Below are 18,268 nucleotides of genomic sequence, written 5' to 3'. Positions count from 1 at the left end.
TGCCGGCCGATTTTCCGACGACGTAATTCCGGGTTGGTACGAAATTCCAACGAAAAATCTATTCTATCGATACAAATACCCCCAAAACGGTGTTATACCCACTCCAAAATGTTTATTTAGCAATTATATGGTAATATATTGACATTTAGTTGAATTAAAAGTTTGCAAAATTAAGTTTAGATAAGTTTTATATAGAATTTCCAGAGTTATATAAACTTTTATACTAAGTTGTTAGTAAACTTTATATTCAATCCAAATTATTTTATAAATCAGTCAAGGATGCCTATTTGAAGTTGGAAGACTGGATTTATGGTGATTTGTCAACAAATAACATTATTTATGTTAATTTTTCGAAAGGTGTACAAACTTTTTTTGCACCTTTTTTAGTTTCGTAATAGTATTTGTTATATAACTTTTTATAGAAATCATCTTTTCATGAGCTTTTTGTAGCAAAATGTCTGGCATGAGTTTCTGAACAAAACGTAGTACTAGGTTTCTGTCAACATTAAATTGTTTAGATGTTTCATCACAATATGTGCATAGTGCTCAAGGGGTGTAAATACTTTTTTTACATACTGTAAAAGAACTAGTGTTGCAAATATGATTCATATACCTTGATTTAAAAAATGAAAAACAAAGATTATATTCAAAAATGTGTTTATTTGACTTATTTTTATTTTTGCTTGTTTAAAATTGTACTTTTTTTTATTAAAAAAAAAAAACATTCAAATTTCAATGATCGTTGCAACTTTTGAAGTTTTTGTTAAATTTTTCAATATTCAGCGATCTATTTTCAGTATGAGGGTAATTCTCCGCCAACTCACACAGCAGTTGCCCCGACCCCTCTTCGATTTGCGTGAAACTTTGTCCTAAGGGGTAACTTTTGTCCCTGATCACAAATCCGAGGTCCGTTTTTTGATATCTCGTGACGGAGGGGCGGTACGACCCCTTCCATTTTTGAACATGCGATTTTGCAGCCTGAAACGGTGATGAGATAGAAATTTGGTGTTAAAGGGACTTTTATGTAAATTTAGACGCCCCATTTGATGGCGTACTCAGAATTCCGAAAAAACGTATTTTTCATCGAAAAAAACACTAAAAAAGTTTTAAAAATTCTCCCATTTTCCGTTACTCGACTGTAAAAAAAAATTGGAACATGTCATTTTATGGGAAATTTAATGTTTTTTTTTGAATCTACATTGATCCAGAAGGGTCATTTTTTCATTTAGAACAAAATTTTTCATTTTAAAATTTCGTGTTTTTTTCTAACTTTGTAGGGTTATTTTTTAGAGTGTAACAATGTTGTAGAGCAGACAATTACAAAAATTTTGATACATAGACATAAGGGGTTTGCTCATAAACATCACGAGTTGTCGCGATTTTACGAAAAAAAGTTTTGAAAAAGTTGGTCGTCATCGATCATGGCCGTTCATGGTCACTCGCGACAGACACGGACGACGAAACAAAGAGAAACGCAAAAAGTAACTTTTTCAAAACTTTTTTTTCGTAAAATCGCGATAACTCGTGATGTTTATGAGCAAACCCCTTATGTCTATATATCAAAATTTTTGTAATTGTCTGCTCTACAACTTTGAAGAACATTGTTACAGTCTAAAAAATAACCCTGCAAAGTTAGAAAAAAACACAAAATTTTGTTCTAAATAAAAAAATGACCCTTCTGCATCAATGTAGTTTTGAAAAAAAAAAATAAATTTCCCATAAAATGACATGTTGCAAAATTTTTTACAGTCGAGTAACGGAAAATGGGAGAATTTTTACATAAAAGTCCCTTTGACACCAAATTTCTATCTCATCACCGTTTCAGGCTGCAAATTATTGAAAAACACCTCTTTTTTCTCATGTTCAAAAATGGAAGGGGTCGTATCGCCCCTCCGTCACGAGATATCAAAAAAACGGACCTCGGATTCGTGATCAGGGACAAAAGTTACCCCTTAGGACAAAGTTTCACGCAAATCGAAGAGGGGTCGGGGCAACTTTTCCCGATTTCGTGTGAGTTGGTAGAGAATTACCCATGAATAATTTGATTTTTAAGCTTTTTTTTTAAAAAAAAAAACTTTATCACTAAAAAGTTGTTCTGGAACAAGACATTGGTTTTGCTTGCTTATTTATTAAAAAAAAGAAAATAGAAATAACTTCAAATTGAAGTAAACACAGTCAAAACTGAAAGAAATAACATTTAGTCTATTTTTGTAAATTTTAAGACAGCAATCCAATTTTGCCTTCCTCACTGAGGTAAGGCTATAATCCTGCTCTAAAATTGAACTTTTTATTAAAAGCTCGAAAACCCACCTTGATGTATACATATCGACTCAGAATCGAAAACTGAACAAATGTCTGTGTGTATGTGTGTGTGTATGTGTGTGTGTATGTGTGTGTGTATGTGACCAATAATGTCACTCAGTTTTCTCAGCACTGGCTGAACCGATTTTGACCAAACTAGTCGCATTCGACTTGGTTTAGGGTCCCATACGGTGCTATTGAATTGTTTGAAGTTTCGATAAGTAGTTCAAAAGTTATGTATAAAAATGTGTTTTCGCATATTTTCGGAAGATGAATAAATGGCAGTAAACTGAACCAAACATCATCATGTTATACATCGTTATTTAGGTAATTGAAAGACCTTTCCAACGAGTCCACAACATTGAAGATCTGGCAACCCTGTCTAGAGTTATAACCACTTAAGTGATATTTATGTACTTTTTTGTAGCCGGATCTCATTTAAATGTATGTAAACAATGTCCGGATCCATCATCCGACCCATCGTTGGTTAGGTAATCAAAAGAACTTTCCAACGAATCTACAACATTGAAGATCTGGCAACGCTGTCTCGAGTTATAACCACTTAAGTGATATTTATGTACTTTTTTTGTAGCCGGATTTCATTTAAATGTATGTAAACAATGTCCGTATCCATCATCCGACCCATCGTTGATTAGGTAATCGAGAGACCTTTCCAACGAGTCCACAACATTGAAGATCTGGCAACCCTGTCTCGAGTTCTGACCACTTAAGTGATATTTATGTACTTTTTAGAAGCCGGATCTCACTTAAATGTATGTAAACGATGTCCGGATCCATCATCCGACCCATCGTTGGTTAGGTAATTGAAAGACCTTTCCAACGAGTCCAAAACATTTAAGATCTGGCAACCCTGTCTCGAGTTCTGACCACTGAAGTGATATTTATGTACTTTTTTGTAGCCGGATCTCACTTAAATGTATGTAAACAATGTCCGGATCCATCATCCGACCCATCGTTGGTTAGGTAATCAAAAGACCTTTCCAACGAGTCCTCAACATTGAAGATCTGGCAACCCTGTCTCGAGTTATGACCACTTAAGTGATATTCATGTACTTTTTTGTAGCCGGATCTCACTTAAATGTATGTAAACAATGTCCGGATCCATCATCCGACCCATCTTTGGTTAGGTAATTAAATGACCTTTCCAACGAGTCTTAAACATTAAAGATCTGGCAACCCTGTCTCGAGTTCTGACCACTTAAGTGATATTTATGTACTTTTTTGTAGCCGGATCTCATTTAAATGTATGTAAACAATGTCCGGATCCATCATCCGACCCATCGTTGGTTAGGTAATCAAAAGAACTTTCCAACGAATCTACAACATTGAAGATCTGGCAACGCTGTCTCGAGTTATAACCACTTAAGTGATATTTATGTACTTTTTTTGTAGCCGGATTTCATTTAAATGTATGTAAACAATGTCCGTATCCATCATCCGACCCATCGTTGATTAGGTAATCGAGAGACCTTTCCAACGAGTCCACAACATTGAAGATCTGGCAACCCTGTCTCGAGTTCTGACCACTTAAGTGATATTTATGTACTTTTTAGAAGCCGGATCTCACTTAAATGTATGTAAACGATGTCCGGATCCATCATCCGACCCATCGTTGGTTAGGTAATTGAAAGACCTTTCCAACGAGTCCAAAACATTTAAGATCTGGCAACCCTGTCTCGAGTTCTGACCACTGAAGTGATATTTATGTACTTTTTTGTAGCCGGATCTCACTTAAATGTATGTAAACAATGTCCGGATCCATCATCCGACCCATCGTTGGTTAGGTAATCAAAGACCTTTCCAACGAGTCCTCAACATTGAAGATCTGGCAACCCTGTCTCGAGTTATGACCACTTAAGTGATATTCATGTACTTTTTTGTAGCCGGATCTCACTTAAATGTATGTAAACAATGTCCGGATCCATCATCCGACCCATCTTTGGTTAGGTAATTAAATGACCTTTCCAACGAGTCTTAAACATTAAAGATCTGGCAACCCTGTCTCGAGTTCTGACCACTTAAGTGATATTTATGTACTTTTTTTGCAGCCGGATCTCACTTAAATGTATGTAAACAATGTCCGGATCCATCACCCGAGCATGGGTAAATAACAAGGGAAATGCTTAATAATACCTTTCTCTGGTATCAATACCAAATTTTGGTATTCCTGGACCCTTTAAAATTTGTCTTAAGGATTATGCAAGAGCAAAATGTGGTATCATACCAATTTAAAGTATTGTTTTGATATTGCAAAATTGCAGAATTTGTCAATGATCGAACACCACATTTTGGTATTCTTTTGGTATTACAGTGTTTTATCAAATTCCTCTGCAACTATGGGAAAATTTTGACCAATTTTGACAAAATAATTAATTTTGCGCTAAAATGATGTCTCAAAGCGAATGACTTCATTCAAAACCGGAAATTTCAAACTTTATTTTTAACATTTTTGATATACCCCCTACAAAAATGACTTGAAATTGTGGAAAATTTTCTAAGTCAGGATGGCACATTTTGGTATTATTTTGGTATTAAAGTGTTTTATCAAATTCCTCTGAAACTATGGGAAAATTTTGACCAGTTTTGACAAAATAATTAATTTTGCGCTAAAATCATGTCTCAAAGCGAATGCTTTCATTCAAAACCGGAAATTTCAAACTTTATTTTTAACATTTTTGATATACCCCCTATAGAAATGACTTGAAATTGTGGAAAATTTTCTAAGTCAGGATGGCACATTTTGGTATTATTTTGGTATTTAAGTGTTTTATCAAATTCCTCTGAAACTATGGGAAAATTTTGACCAGTTTTGACAAAATAATTAATTTTGCGCTAAAATGATGTCTCAAAGCGAATGCCTTCATTCAAAACCGGAAATTTCAAACTTGATTTTAAACATTTTTGATATACCCCCTACAGAAATGACTTGAAATTGTGGAAAATTTTCTAAGTCAGGATGACACATTTTGGTATTATTTGAATATTGAAAGGTTTCATCAATTTTCTCTGAAACTATGGGAAATTTGTTAAAAAAAATTTACGAGTTAATTAATTTTGCGCTAAAATGACTTGAAACCCAAAAATGTTAAAGATGATTTTTAAAAAAAGTGTGATATACCCACTAATATTTTTTTCAAAAACGTTGAAATATCTCTAAGTCGGGATAACCAAATACTTTGAAAAACGAGTCAATCGACAGATTATTGAATTTTGGTGAATTTCAATTCAGTTTCATTTTAATAATACTTATTTTTCAATCTTGTTATTTTTCAGAAGCTTCAAGAACTTCAAGCACAGGCCGTTCATCAATGACAAATGCATTCGGTGTGGTGAAGAATATCACTAATAACAACATGGAATCATCATGTGAGTAGATTTGGCTGTTGCATATGGATCATTTCCGTTTTTTCACTAACTGCAACTGCTGCACTAAAAATGGTATGAAAATACCAAATTTTGGTATTACTTGTGCAAATACCAGCGACCAAAATGTGCTCTTGGTTGCCCAGTAATAGATGGTAAAATACCATGAAATCATACCAAAATCATGTATTTGGAAGACCACAGGAATACCAAAATCTGATTTTCCAAGGGCGCGGGAATACCTAAAAATAAAACCATGGCAATACCAAGTTTTGGTATTCAAGCAATGTTCAAAAATCCAGAAGACCTCAACTTGGTATTGAAATGGTTCTATTTTGAGGTATTATTTTACCCTTGGAATAACATGGTTTGGTATTGTTGTGCCTTTCCACATACAAGACTTTGGTATGATTTCATGGTATTTTACCATCTATTACTGGGCAACCAAGGGCACATTTTGGTCGCTGTTATTTGCCCAAGTAATACCAAAATTTGGTATTCCCGTGTTATTTACCCCTGCTCGGGCATCCGACCCATCGTTGATTAGGTAATCGAGATACCTTTCCAACGAGTCCACAACATTGAATATCTGGCAACCCTGCCTCGAGTTCTGACCACTTATGAGCCCTTGAGTGATATGTGTGTTTTTTTTTTGATCAAATTTGTGTCCAAATCCATCATATTACATATCACCCATTGTTGGAAAAGAGTGAGGAAGGCACCAACCACATAGGTGGATTAAGTTAGTTTTTTTCATTAATTTCACAATTTTACGAAATGGATAATATTGTTTTCCTGCACATTTTTTTCAGTTAGAAAATATCAATATAAAAATTATAAGATTCAAATTCAAACATGAAGAATGTTCTTAAAATATGTTAAAATTCGATCTCATGCTTATTTTTTTTTTAATTCATACAATAATTTTATTTTTTTAATACCTCATGAACAGCCTTAAGAACCGGTCATAGAAATATTTTAAAAAGCCGTCGCGGGCCGGATGAAATAGCTTCACGGGCCGGACCCGGCCCGCGGGCCGGACGTTGGGCAGGCCTGGTTCAATGCCAGGCCCGTAGCCAGGGGGTGGACTTCGGGCTGAAGCCCTCCCCCAAATTTTCTGGAAGACATATGAGAGAGAGGGAAGAGGAAGAAAAGAAGAAGAAAATTTCTTCTTCCAGAAAGTGTATAAATAGCACTTAAGTGGTTATAACCTTTGATAGGGTTGTCAGGTCCAAAAATAACCAAAAGTTAAATCATACTTTGTAATAGTGGCATGTCATTTGTAGGGACACTACTGATCTAGGAAAAATAGCATTTTGATAAAATGAGCCTTAAAACGAACCCTAAGCCTTATTTTGTACTTTCCAAATATTATAAGAAAACAAAGGTTTTGAAAAAAACTTCATTAAATCTTATGCCCCGTGGCGTTTACGTCATTTTGGCGGTTATGTGGTAGTAGAATCAGCTAAGTGCATTGCTAGCAACAATTCCTCATACTGGAAATAATCGAAATTGTAAAAATTACGGCCGTAGGAGTGATTGTTCCTCTTGCCCCATATGGTTGTCTTGCCCCACCTTCCCCTAACCTTCGGACGCCTAGAAATGAGCAGAAACTTGCAACAGAGCCCACAAAAGACCCGGGGGTCGTTAAAGTGGATTGCTTTGCTTTTTGAATCATATTTGCAACACTAGTTCTTTTATGTATTTGCTTTAAAAGAGCCCAATCATATTGTTCCGTCCGGAAAGAGTTTAGCGTGCACTCGAGCGTTGCTGAAGGGAGCGCTAACCAAAACAAACCACACACACAAAGTGGAGGGAAAACGGCGCGTGCAACGACAACAGAAAGTACCGCTAGTTTTGCTCCACACCACGACGTCAGCAGCATTCTTGATCCACCTCCCATCCGAGAAGGAGGTGTACGACACGCGAGGACAAGTTTCGCCCAACCTCGACGCGATCCGACGCGAACCCCGAACCGGCTTCCGAGGAAGCAAACCCCCGACCGCGAATCGTTTGTGAACTATGTAGAGAAATAGAAGTTTAGTTTAGTAATTCATACGTTTGATCCGCCCTCCATCTGATTCCGCCTCCGAAAAGTGGTTCCTCCGTTGTCCGCCAAGGGTGACCGCACCCGAGAGTCCGCCGTCGCCAAAATTACAGTCCACACGCTCCGTAGTTCGGTCCCGACCGAACATATGGTCCTACCGACCCGGATTGGACTTCCGTGTGCGCGCCACCCGGGGACATCCGGAAGGAAAGTTCCGACAAAGTGCGCAAGAAGAAAAGCTCTGGGATTGAGCTCCCTGAGCCGTACCATCACCAAAACGCTCCGGAACCTTTGGCTGCTTGCTGAGTGGGGTCCTTAAGTGAACCCAGAAAAAGAACCTTCCTGCTGCGGCAGTACAGTGCAAAACAGAAGAACAAGAAGATCCTTCCTGTTGCGGCAGAACAGTGCGAAAAGTGAAACAAACCCGTCGTTTGAGAAGACAAACATCCCTCTCGCGGAAACCACATTCCGCTGCCAACGCTGTAGGCGAGCTGCAGCGTTCCGCCTCGATCCTGTTGCCCCCTGATTCCCAATTTCATCATGTGGAAGGCAATGTTTACGATAAAGCTGGAGGATGCGTTCCAACAGCGAGTACATGCCATGCAGAAGATCGCGAAGCTCCGGGATGTCGTCCTCGATCTGCAGAATCCGACGCTAGCGCAGCTGACAAAGCTGCGTAAAACCCTTTGGGCGTTGTACGACGAGTACGGCCGAGCACACAGCTGCATCGTCGGCAATGTTCCGGATGACGACCTCGCCCAGCAAGAAGTGGAATACGACGCCTTCGATCAACTCTTCGATGCAGTCAGCGTGCCATTGGAGGAGAAGTTCATTGCGCTGACGAACGCCAACCCGAAAACGAGTGCAATGGACTACGTTGCACACCAGCAGAAGCTCTGGACGATGTCAACGCCGACGATCTACGAAAGCAACTACTGGGACACCCCGATGATGGCCTGTGAGTCCGCCCATCCGGAGCTCTCAGGACAAACCGCCAACTCGAACCTACGATCCAGGCCCGAAAACCTGGACACGGAAGTGATTTTGCGAAATCACTCTCCGTCGACGAGCTACACAAGCTCACCACCCGAAACCCAGTCCAGGTCCCAAACCCTGGAAGCGGATACGGCTTTGCGAAGTCGTATGCCGCCAAAGATCGATCCAATCCGCCCATCCAAGCCCACATCCGCGAGCGATGTCTTGGACACCGAAGTGGTCATGCGTGACCAGCTTCAACCGGCAACCGATGCCAATCCAACGGACCTCCCAGTGTCCGCAATCTCCAGCAAAGCCACCGAAACCAGTGTCAAATGCGTGCCTCTCGAAGCGGCACAAGGAAAGCCCAACGAATCCGGAACCGGCCGTGTCCTCCCGGACGACGGTACCCACATGACTGGTGCGCCAACTCCCGACAGTGTCCTGAACCACGAAGCAAGTCTGATCGCAACAGACAACGGCATCGAACCACAAGTCGAAACCGACGAGAGAAGGGTACACGCAATGCCGACGGTGACATCGCTCCTCAACACTGACCGCTGCTCAGAGGACAGCCGATCCCGACCCGAAGCCGAGATGATGTCAACAGTGCTGCCAAGCTTTCCTGAACCCAACCTGTTCAACTCCAAACGTTCGCTCACGGACGGTGACGCGCGAACGAAAGAACGCGAGCAGCTACCAGCGGTGATCCTACGGAACGAAAAGGTTAATTCTCTCCGTGTCGAGCACGGCAGCTCCCTGACGACCATCCAACGGGACGCTGTAACCCTCCAGACCAGAGCAGAACTAAATCCGCCGCTGCCAACCGCTGCGAAAGCGCCCGATAAACGAAGCCTAGCGATAGCCTGTCCCAACCCGCCGCTCAACGACACCCACGGAACCCGGAAGAAGCACGCTGTCAACAAACCCGCAAAGCCCAGTTCACGAAAGACGGACGGCGTTTCTCCAAAGTTCCCGGACCCGTTACACCCAGTGCTTTGCCGAGGCACACCACACGAACAACGACCCACCAGCTCGACTTTTGGTGATCTGCGAGACACAGGAGCTCCGGAACCCAATCGCGTGAACGTGACACACCAACACCACCAAGAGAAACCTCCACAGATGCGAAAGTCCGAGACCGAGCAACTGACGAAGACGTGCGTGCGGTCTGAACGCAAAGGTGGTTCCAAGCACGCCCTCAAACGGCTTCAGCATCGAGCAGCACCGAAGAAGAGCACCCCAACAAGCGAAGCGCTCAACCATCGACCACTCCTGAACGAACCACTCGGCCTGCCGCAGAAACAGCGCACTATCGCCGTAGTTTTCTGGACCTGCCTGAAGCTTAATCGAACAAACGGCAGTCTCTGCTGCTCCAAGCTAACATCCAACTTGAAAGCCACCATCGTCGAGTCCAGAACGAAACCCAAAACCCCACGAAGCAGATCACTTTGGACAACTTCAAGCACCACCGTTGCTGCACTTGTGAGTATGCTCCCAATTTTGCTTGCTTTTTGCCACAACATACACGCCAAGTACTACGAGAACGACTTCGTCGGTCGTGAAACCAGTTTCCTGAAGAACAGCCGTGGGCCATGCGAACAGATCGTCGCTCCGCAGTCCGTCAAGGTCAACCGACACGTTGTGAGCAGCCAAAAAGTTCGCCTACTACGATTGCTTGAAGGCTGGCAGCGGAGCAAGATTTCGAGCAACCCGCCGTACAGTTACTCCACAGTGCGGATGTTCCGAAGCTGCAATCGGCGCTACAATGACGATTCCAACTACACACGAGGATGCCACCCCCGCAAACCGATTATCCAAGACGTCAGTGGACGAAGCCTGATGAACGATTCCGAACCAGCCCATCGAAAGTGCTCCGTTGGCGAACGCACGCTGGAGAACAAAAAGCGGCCAACCGCTCAACACGATGACCACACCAAGCTGTTCCACCGAGACCATCGTCACTGGATCAAACAAGCCTGTACGGTTTGTGCCGAGTTACCGCAGTGCGAACTGCCCGATAATGGTTCCACACGCACCATCGATCTGCCAATGCGACTACAGCAGATTGCCTGGGAACACCGAAGGTTCACCCGAAGCAGCTGGAAATGCTCAAACCATGCCTTCACGATGGAGACCGCCCACGAAGAACATCGATCCGCTACTTCTTCCCGTTGCTACGCATCTGATCAACAACTCAACACTCCGTTTCGACATCAACGCCAACCTGATCAGCAAAAATGTTGAATCGATGCTTCAACGGGGGGAGTATGTTCCGTCCGGAAAGAGTTTAGCGTGCACTCGAGCGTTGCTGAAGGGAGCGCTAACCAAAACAAACCACACACACAAAGTGGAGGGAAAACGGCGCGTGCAACGACAACAGAAAGTACCGCTAGTTTTGCTCCACACCACGACGTCAGCAGCATTCTTGATCCACCTCCCATCCGAGAAGGAGGTGTACGACACGCGAGGACAAGTTTCGCCCAACCTCGACGCGATCCGACGCGAACCCCGAACCGGCTTCCGAGGAAGCAAACCCCCGACCGCGAATCGTTTGTGAACTATGTAGAGAAATAGAAGTTTAGTTTAGTAATTCATACGTTTGATCCGCCCTCCATCCGATTCCGCCTCCGAAAAGTGGTTCCTCCGTTGTCCGCCAAGGGTGACCGCACCCGAGAGTCCGCCGTCGCCAAAATTACAGTCCACACGCTCCGTAGTTCGGTCCCGACCGAACACATATGATAATTGAAAAAATGTGTTTACTTTTTCAACTTTTATCAAATATTAATTCCGGCCCGCCACTGCTTCAGAAAAATCAGATCTGGCCCGCAGGGCCAAAAGGTTGAGCACCCCTGCTTTATGCCAAACACTGTCAAATGCTTTTTTATGTCTAGAAGAGCAGTGCCAGTAGAATAGCTCTCAGATTTGTTGCTTCGAAATAAATTGATACTCTCAACAACTGATGAGTAATTGAATGCACAAGGTGAAATCCAAACTGCTCATCAGCGAAAATTGAATTTTCATTAATATGCGTCATCATTCTAATATGAATTATTCTTTCGAATAATTTACTAATAGATGAAAGCAAACTAATGGGCCGATAGCTTGAAGCTTCAGCAGGATTTTTGTCCGGTTTCAAGATCGGCATTTTTCCAACTACTGGGACAATATGCCAAATAAAAACATTTGTTGAAAATTTTGACCAAGCTACTTAAAGTTGCTTTTGGTAATTTTTAATTAAAATAAAAAAATCTATCCTCACCAGGGGCTTTCATATTTTTAATTTTTTTGATAATAGATTTTATTTCATTCAGATCCGTATTAAAAACTTTATCTGATAAAAACTCTTGAATTACAAACCTCTTTTTACACTTTAGCTTCCATCTACCCTGGGATTAAAACTGACGCACTTTGGATTGTTAGTCCAACTGCCTACTAGCGCCTCCATTGAGGCAGGACCCAGGGAGATGACTTCTGCACCTGGACCTAACCGTAATTCTTATCTTAGTAAACTAAAAAAATGGCAAAAGAAAAAAAGTAAAAAAAAAAAATTTGAAATATCTATATGAAAAAACTTGGATTAATGTCTGGAACTGACAATTAATTTAAATTTTAATCAGTTTTTACTTGAGGAACATGATTAAAATTGTTTTTTTTTTTAAATTAATGATTGAGCAAGCAATTATGTATTTTTTCAAAACAAGTTTTCAGCGATATAGTTTCGTTTGAGAAAAGGGTAAAAAAGCAAATTGATTTACTTTAAAATGAAGATTGCTGCAAAAATTTGTTAACAAAAAATTAAGAAAATGAGTCAAGAAATCAGGGAGCATCACATAAAGGTGCACAACAACACAAAACTGTTAATTTTTGTTAAAAAGATTTTCATCCAAATTTCGCTTCAATAAATTTTATCATACCTCATTGATTTTTTTGCATTTTTGTGTTAAGGAAATTAAACTTTAAGAAACATGCAACGACCAATTAAATTTTAATGTTTTTTTTTTAGTTTTTGGTATTTAATTTAATTTTTAGCAAATAAAAATAAATCAACATCTATTTTTAAAAGTTATTTTGCATATTTTTTTTGCAAAATATTGAAGTGAAATAACACAATCTGTTAGTAAAATGCATCGGCCTAATGACAATGATTCAGTTCAAGAATCTCGAAATTGTACATTGATATGGAGGCTCTAAACCCAACCTACGTATCTGTCCAGGATTTCTTGACAAATAGAAGGGGGTGACAAAATATCAAAATATTAAAACGACGGATGAACCGATCGGTTCCAGCTTTCACTAACTGCCTCACTGTATTATTAGATTGTTATCCTACCTATTAGATTAATCACCATAACGACGGATAACAATCGTTGTTGTCATTCTATAGCCGCCGCATCTCTCTCCGATTCAAGAATGTTGTTCCTCTTCCTACCAGCAACAGCAGCAACAGAAGGGACTGGTTTTGCACCACCACCACTACAACGCACATCTGCTGCACCTACGACGAGCGCTTCTAATAATTCGTTATCATCAACATAAAACTATAGGGGAGAGTGGGGAGACTTGATCCCCGGGGACACTTGATCCCAAGCCTGTATCTCGTCAGCATATGGGTAAAACAATTAGCTTTGTTCTAGAAAGTTGTGCGAAATTGACTAAAACTCATTGTAGAAAACAAAGTAAAAAATTAAAAAATGTTTGGATTAAGTTACACACATTTTTCTAAGAAGTGCTGCTAAAAACTTCCAACAGATCTTTTTTCTTTGTTTTGATAAGTATAGAAAACACTCAAAAATTATTCAAAAAAATATTTTTTATACATGAATTGTTTGATAAACATATCAACTCCAAAACCCTTACGCATTTGACGTTAAATTTATCGTCATACTATTTTTACAATCAATTGTTTAAAAAAGTGCGTTAAGGGAGACTTGATCCCTGCATTTTTACAGTCACTGGAATCAGCCTCAAGAATAAATAATTTGGCTTGGTTTTCGTACATAGTTTCCTTTAGTATAGTTGTACATAACTAACTGCAGTTTGAACCATTTTTCAAAAGTTTTGTAAACAAAAATTACCAGCTTTTGTAAACATGCTCAATTTTGGTCTAAAAAAGAAAATTTTAAGTTTTTAAATATTTTACATGCTAAACTTGTTATATTTTGAACACAAACGTACAGGTTTAATGTGAAATTGCTGTATCTTATAGAAAATTAAAAGTTTGGATGAATTAGAAACATTTTGCTTAAGATTTTTTCAAAATGTTGAAAGGGGGATCAAATTACCCCCAACATTTTGAAAATGCCGGTTTAAAATATTTTTTTAAAAGGCTTGGCATTATTCGAAGAGTTTATCTGATGAAATACCCTTATCAGCCAAACATAGTTGAATGTTTAAGCTTTCAATTCATGCAAAAAGATCATAGTTTTGTGAGAAATTGACAGAGTTATGTGTGATACAAAAAAAGGGGATCAAGTCTCCCCACTCTCCCCTACGAATATGCGAGCGCGCACCAGATGCTGTTTTAGATACTTTGCCTCAATTACATCACAAACACCAAATCCAACTATCACACTATGCTCTGCACTGATCTGATGACGTTGCGTAATTACATTTTTCGTGCTTTGTACTGACAATAGTAATAATTCACAAAGCCAAGCCCCAACAACACACGATAAGATGATGATGGTATCTCTTTATCTCCTGTGCAAATAGTATAGTATGCAGTCTAGATTCAAGCAGCGATCCAAACACGTAAACACTTAAATTTATGTAAGAAGCATTTTCTCACACCGTACCATTATTGTGACCGTTACTGCCGTTGCCGTTGATGTCGGAGAAAAGAAATAAAGCAAGCGAGCAAGCAAGCAAGCACGAGAAGGGATAAACAACTGATACAAAACGGACGCGCAACGACGTCGCCGACGACGAACCGCACTCATTCAAGTCCACTGACGAACTGACGATTCGAGCGGCGCGTTGCTTGTATTGTGGTTCTACTTTGCAGCTGCTCTAATGCTCAATGTGTGGTGTGGTGTGGTGGCGTACATATTTTTAGGGGACTGGAAAAAGGCGATTCAGAGTTTCAGCTTCAACTGATTGTCATGGTGGTTTGACTTTAGGGGTAAAATTTTCGTTTGACGTGCGCGGATGAGAATATAACTCATTAGGAGGAGCAGGATTTACGACAAGTGTCTTCGTTTTTGTATTGATCTTCATAAATTTTGGATGATTTTTTGTTGTTCCTCATAGAGGGAGAGATGAATTGGAAAGGTAATTAATAAAATGGGAAGCAATAAACAACTAAAACTGACAATGAGCAAATTCAAAACGTGATTCTAGTAACAAAAGAAGTTTGAGAGGAACGACATCGGTGCAACCCAGAAGGTCGAATTTTTAACGGAAATTTAAACTCTCCTCCTTCTTGTAAACATAGTATAGGGTGGAATGGTTTAAGCATCGTATGTGTGATTAAAATATATGGTAAGATAAATAAGAGGTAAGAGAATAGGGACATATCGGGTGAATAGGAGTACCGGCTCCGTGGCTTAATGGTTACGGATTCTGCCTCATAAGCAGAAGGTTCAGGGATCAAATCCCGGCCGGTACCTTTGAAATTTGAAATCAGGAATTTGAACTTTAAATATGAACAAAAACGGAAATGAATCAGGATTAAATAATGGCATCATTAGTGCGCTGACCACGGGGACGCGCTGTCTTGTTTTTGCATGCTTATTTTCATTTCTTTTGTGTCGATGTTTGTGTGCTTGGGTGAGTAGTTATTATAATTAAATAATGGCATCATTAGTGCGCTGACCACGGGGACGCGCTGTTTTGTTTTTGCATGCTCATTTTCATTTCTTTTGTGTCGATGTTTGTGTGCTTGGGTGAGTGGTTATTATAATTAAATAATGGTATCATTAGTGCGCTGACAACGGGGACGCGCTGTCTTGTTTTTGCATGCTTATTTTCATTTCTTTTGTGTCGATGTTTGTGTGCTTGGGTGAGTAGTTATTATAATTAAATAATGGCATCATTAGTGCGCTGACCACGGGGACGCGCTGTTTTGTTTTTGCATGCTCATTTTCATTTCTTTTGTGTCGATGTTTGTGTGCTTGGGTGAGTGGTTATTATAATTAAATAATGGTATCATTAGTGCGCTGACAACGGGGACGCGCTGTCTTGTTTTTGCATGCTTATTTTCATTTCTTTTGTGTCGATGTTTGTGTGCTTGGGTGAGTAGTTATTATAATTAAATAATGGCATCATTAGTGCGCTGACCACGGGGACGCGCTGTCTTGTTTTTGCATGCTTATTTTCATTTCTTTTGTGTCGATGTTTGTGTGCTTGGGTGAGTGGTTATTATTATTAAATAATGGCATCATTAGTGCGCTGACCACGGGGACGCGCTGTCTTGTTTTTGCATGCTTATTTTCATTTCTTTTGTGTCGATGTTTGTGTGCTTGGGTGAGTAGTTATTATAATTAAATAATGGCATCATTAGTGCGCTGACCACGGGGACGCGCTGTCTTGTTTTCGCATGCTTATTTTCATTTCTTTTGTGTCGATGTTTGTGTGCTTGGGTGAGTAGTTATTATAATTAAATAATGGCATCATTAGTGCGCTGACCACGGGGACGCGCTGTCTTGTTTTTGCATGTTCATTTTCATTTCTTTTGTGTCGCTGTTTGTGTGCTTGGGTACGTGGTTATTATATATATAGGTGAAGGGATTATATTAAATGATCATTATATTGCATTATTATAATTATTTGATTATATAAGCACACTATACTTTACACTTAACACATTTTACAAAACACATATGAAACTGTAAACAGGAGCGTTTGGTACGGTATGTCCACGCATCCTTCCTCCCCTGTAGATTCTGTGAAATGTGATCCGTTCTCAGAATCCTCTCTGCGGTAAACACAACGTAGTAGGGCTGGCCGCTTTAATTTTTGCAATACATTTTCGGGTGTTCTCGGATGTACTGTAATTATTAATAATGACAAGAAAAGTGCTTGGGGCGTAATCTAATCACAAGACTTTCCAGCATGCTTTCATCGGACTGGCTGCGTTTGTGTTAGATTAGATTAGATTAGATTAGAACAAAAACGGAAATGAATCAGGTGGGATTCGAACTCGCACCTCTGGATTGGTGGTCTGGGACGCTAAGCAATCGGCCATCAGAAGGTTTACACTCTAGCAGTGAATTTATCCGTAGTGTTGAAACATGTTATCTTCTCATATTAAATACGCGCTGATCCCTGATTTGCCTGACGGGATTGGAAGTCTAAATATAGATCGAGTTTCCTTCAGATGCTTGCTTCTATGTTTAGGCGGTGCCGAACTATGCCCAGCGATCTCGGAATTGGACCGCAAGGAGCTCTGTCATTCTGAAACGGGTCGTTGGAAGCAGCGCGAGGGCTATCACCACCTAATACCCGGGACTGAGATAAGTTGTATCAGCATTCGGCATATACAAAGCCTGATACAAACTATACTTTCCCATAATATCGCTACCGGTTAGCGGGTATTGGATTGGATTACACACACACACACACACACACACACACACACACACACACACACGTCGTCCAGCCTACTGGTGGAATGAAGAACTCGGTACCCTTCGGGCAAGTTGCCTCAGCGCCAGAAGACGAGTCCAGAGAGCAAGATCCGAAGCAACTAGAGAGGAGTGCAGAGAGGAGTACCGGTCTGCAAAGGCCGCGCTCAAGAAAGCGATCAAATGCAGCAAGACAAACTGCTTCAAGGAGTTATGCCAAGACGCTGATGCAAACCCTTGGGGGAGCGCATATCGTGTAGCGATGGCGAAGATCAGAGGCCCATCGATGGTGGCTGAAACGTGTCCCGACAAGCTGAAGGTCATTGTGGAAGGGCTCTTCCCAAGACATGACCCAACGACATGGCCTCCTACACCGTACAACGACGAAGGGGGTAGCAACGCCGAAGGTCATCTGATCACCAACGAGGAACTTGTGGCAGTAGCGAAGAGATTGAAGGTGAAGAAAGCTCCCGGTCCGGATGGAATCCCGAATTTCGCCCTGAAATCGGCGGTTCTAGCATTCCCGGACAGGTTTCGAACAGTCCTGCAGGAATGCCTGGACGAAGGACACTTCCCCGACCCGTGGAAGATTCAAAAGCTCGTGTTGCTGCCGAAGCCAGGCAAACCACCGGGGGACCCATCATCGTATAGGCCTATATGTTTGCTGGACACCCTCGGAAAGCTTCTGGAACGGATCATCCTTAACCGGCTGACCAAGTACACGGAGAGCGAGCATGGCTTAGCAGCGAGGCAGTTCGGCTTCCGTAAAGGGAGATCCACGGTGGACGCCATCCGGAAAGTGGTCGAGAAAGCCGACGAAGCGCGGAGGAAAAACGCAGGGGGAACCGTTGCTGCGCAATAGTCACGATTGACGTCAAGAACGCGTTCAACAGTGCGAGCTGGGCGGCCATAGCAGCAGCGCTGCACAAAATGAAGGTGCCTGACTATTTGTGCATGATCTTGAAGAGCTACTTCGAGAACCGCGTGCTGGTCT

The 18,268-nt window shown here is 41.0% G+C and overlaps 1 protein-coding gene across 7 annotated transcripts in view; it reads right to left on the bottom strand.

Moving 5' to 3' along the window:
• The window catches only part of LOC6030959, a 28,111-nt gene extending 13,434 nt beyond the window's left edge, over positions 1-14,677 (bottom strand). Inside the window, exons 1-3 of one of the 7 annotated variants that reach the window (XM_038263031.1) lie at positions 14,506-14,677; positions 14,221-14,410; positions 13,041-13,220 (exon numbers count right to left, since the gene is read on the bottom strand). The gene's annotated coding sequence lies outside the window, so the exon portion shown is untranslated. Of the gene's footprint in view, positions 1-13,040; positions 13,221-14,220 lie in introns of all 7 variants that reach the window. The other 6 variants (XM_038263032.1, XM_038263030.1, XM_038263033.1 and 3 more) reach the window with 6 other exon arrangements.
• Between the last annotated feature and the right edge of the window lie 3,591 nt (positions 14,678-18,268).

Source organism: Culex quinquefasciatus, chromosome 3 (assembly GCF_015732765.1).
Source record: "Culex quinquefasciatus strain JHB chromosome 3, VPISU_Cqui_1.0_pri_paternal, whole genome shotgun sequence".
NCBI lineage: Eukaryota > Metazoa > Arthropoda > Insecta > Diptera > Culicidae > Culex > Culex quinquefasciatus.
This window is presented reverse-complemented; position numbering and strand designations above follow the sequence as displayed.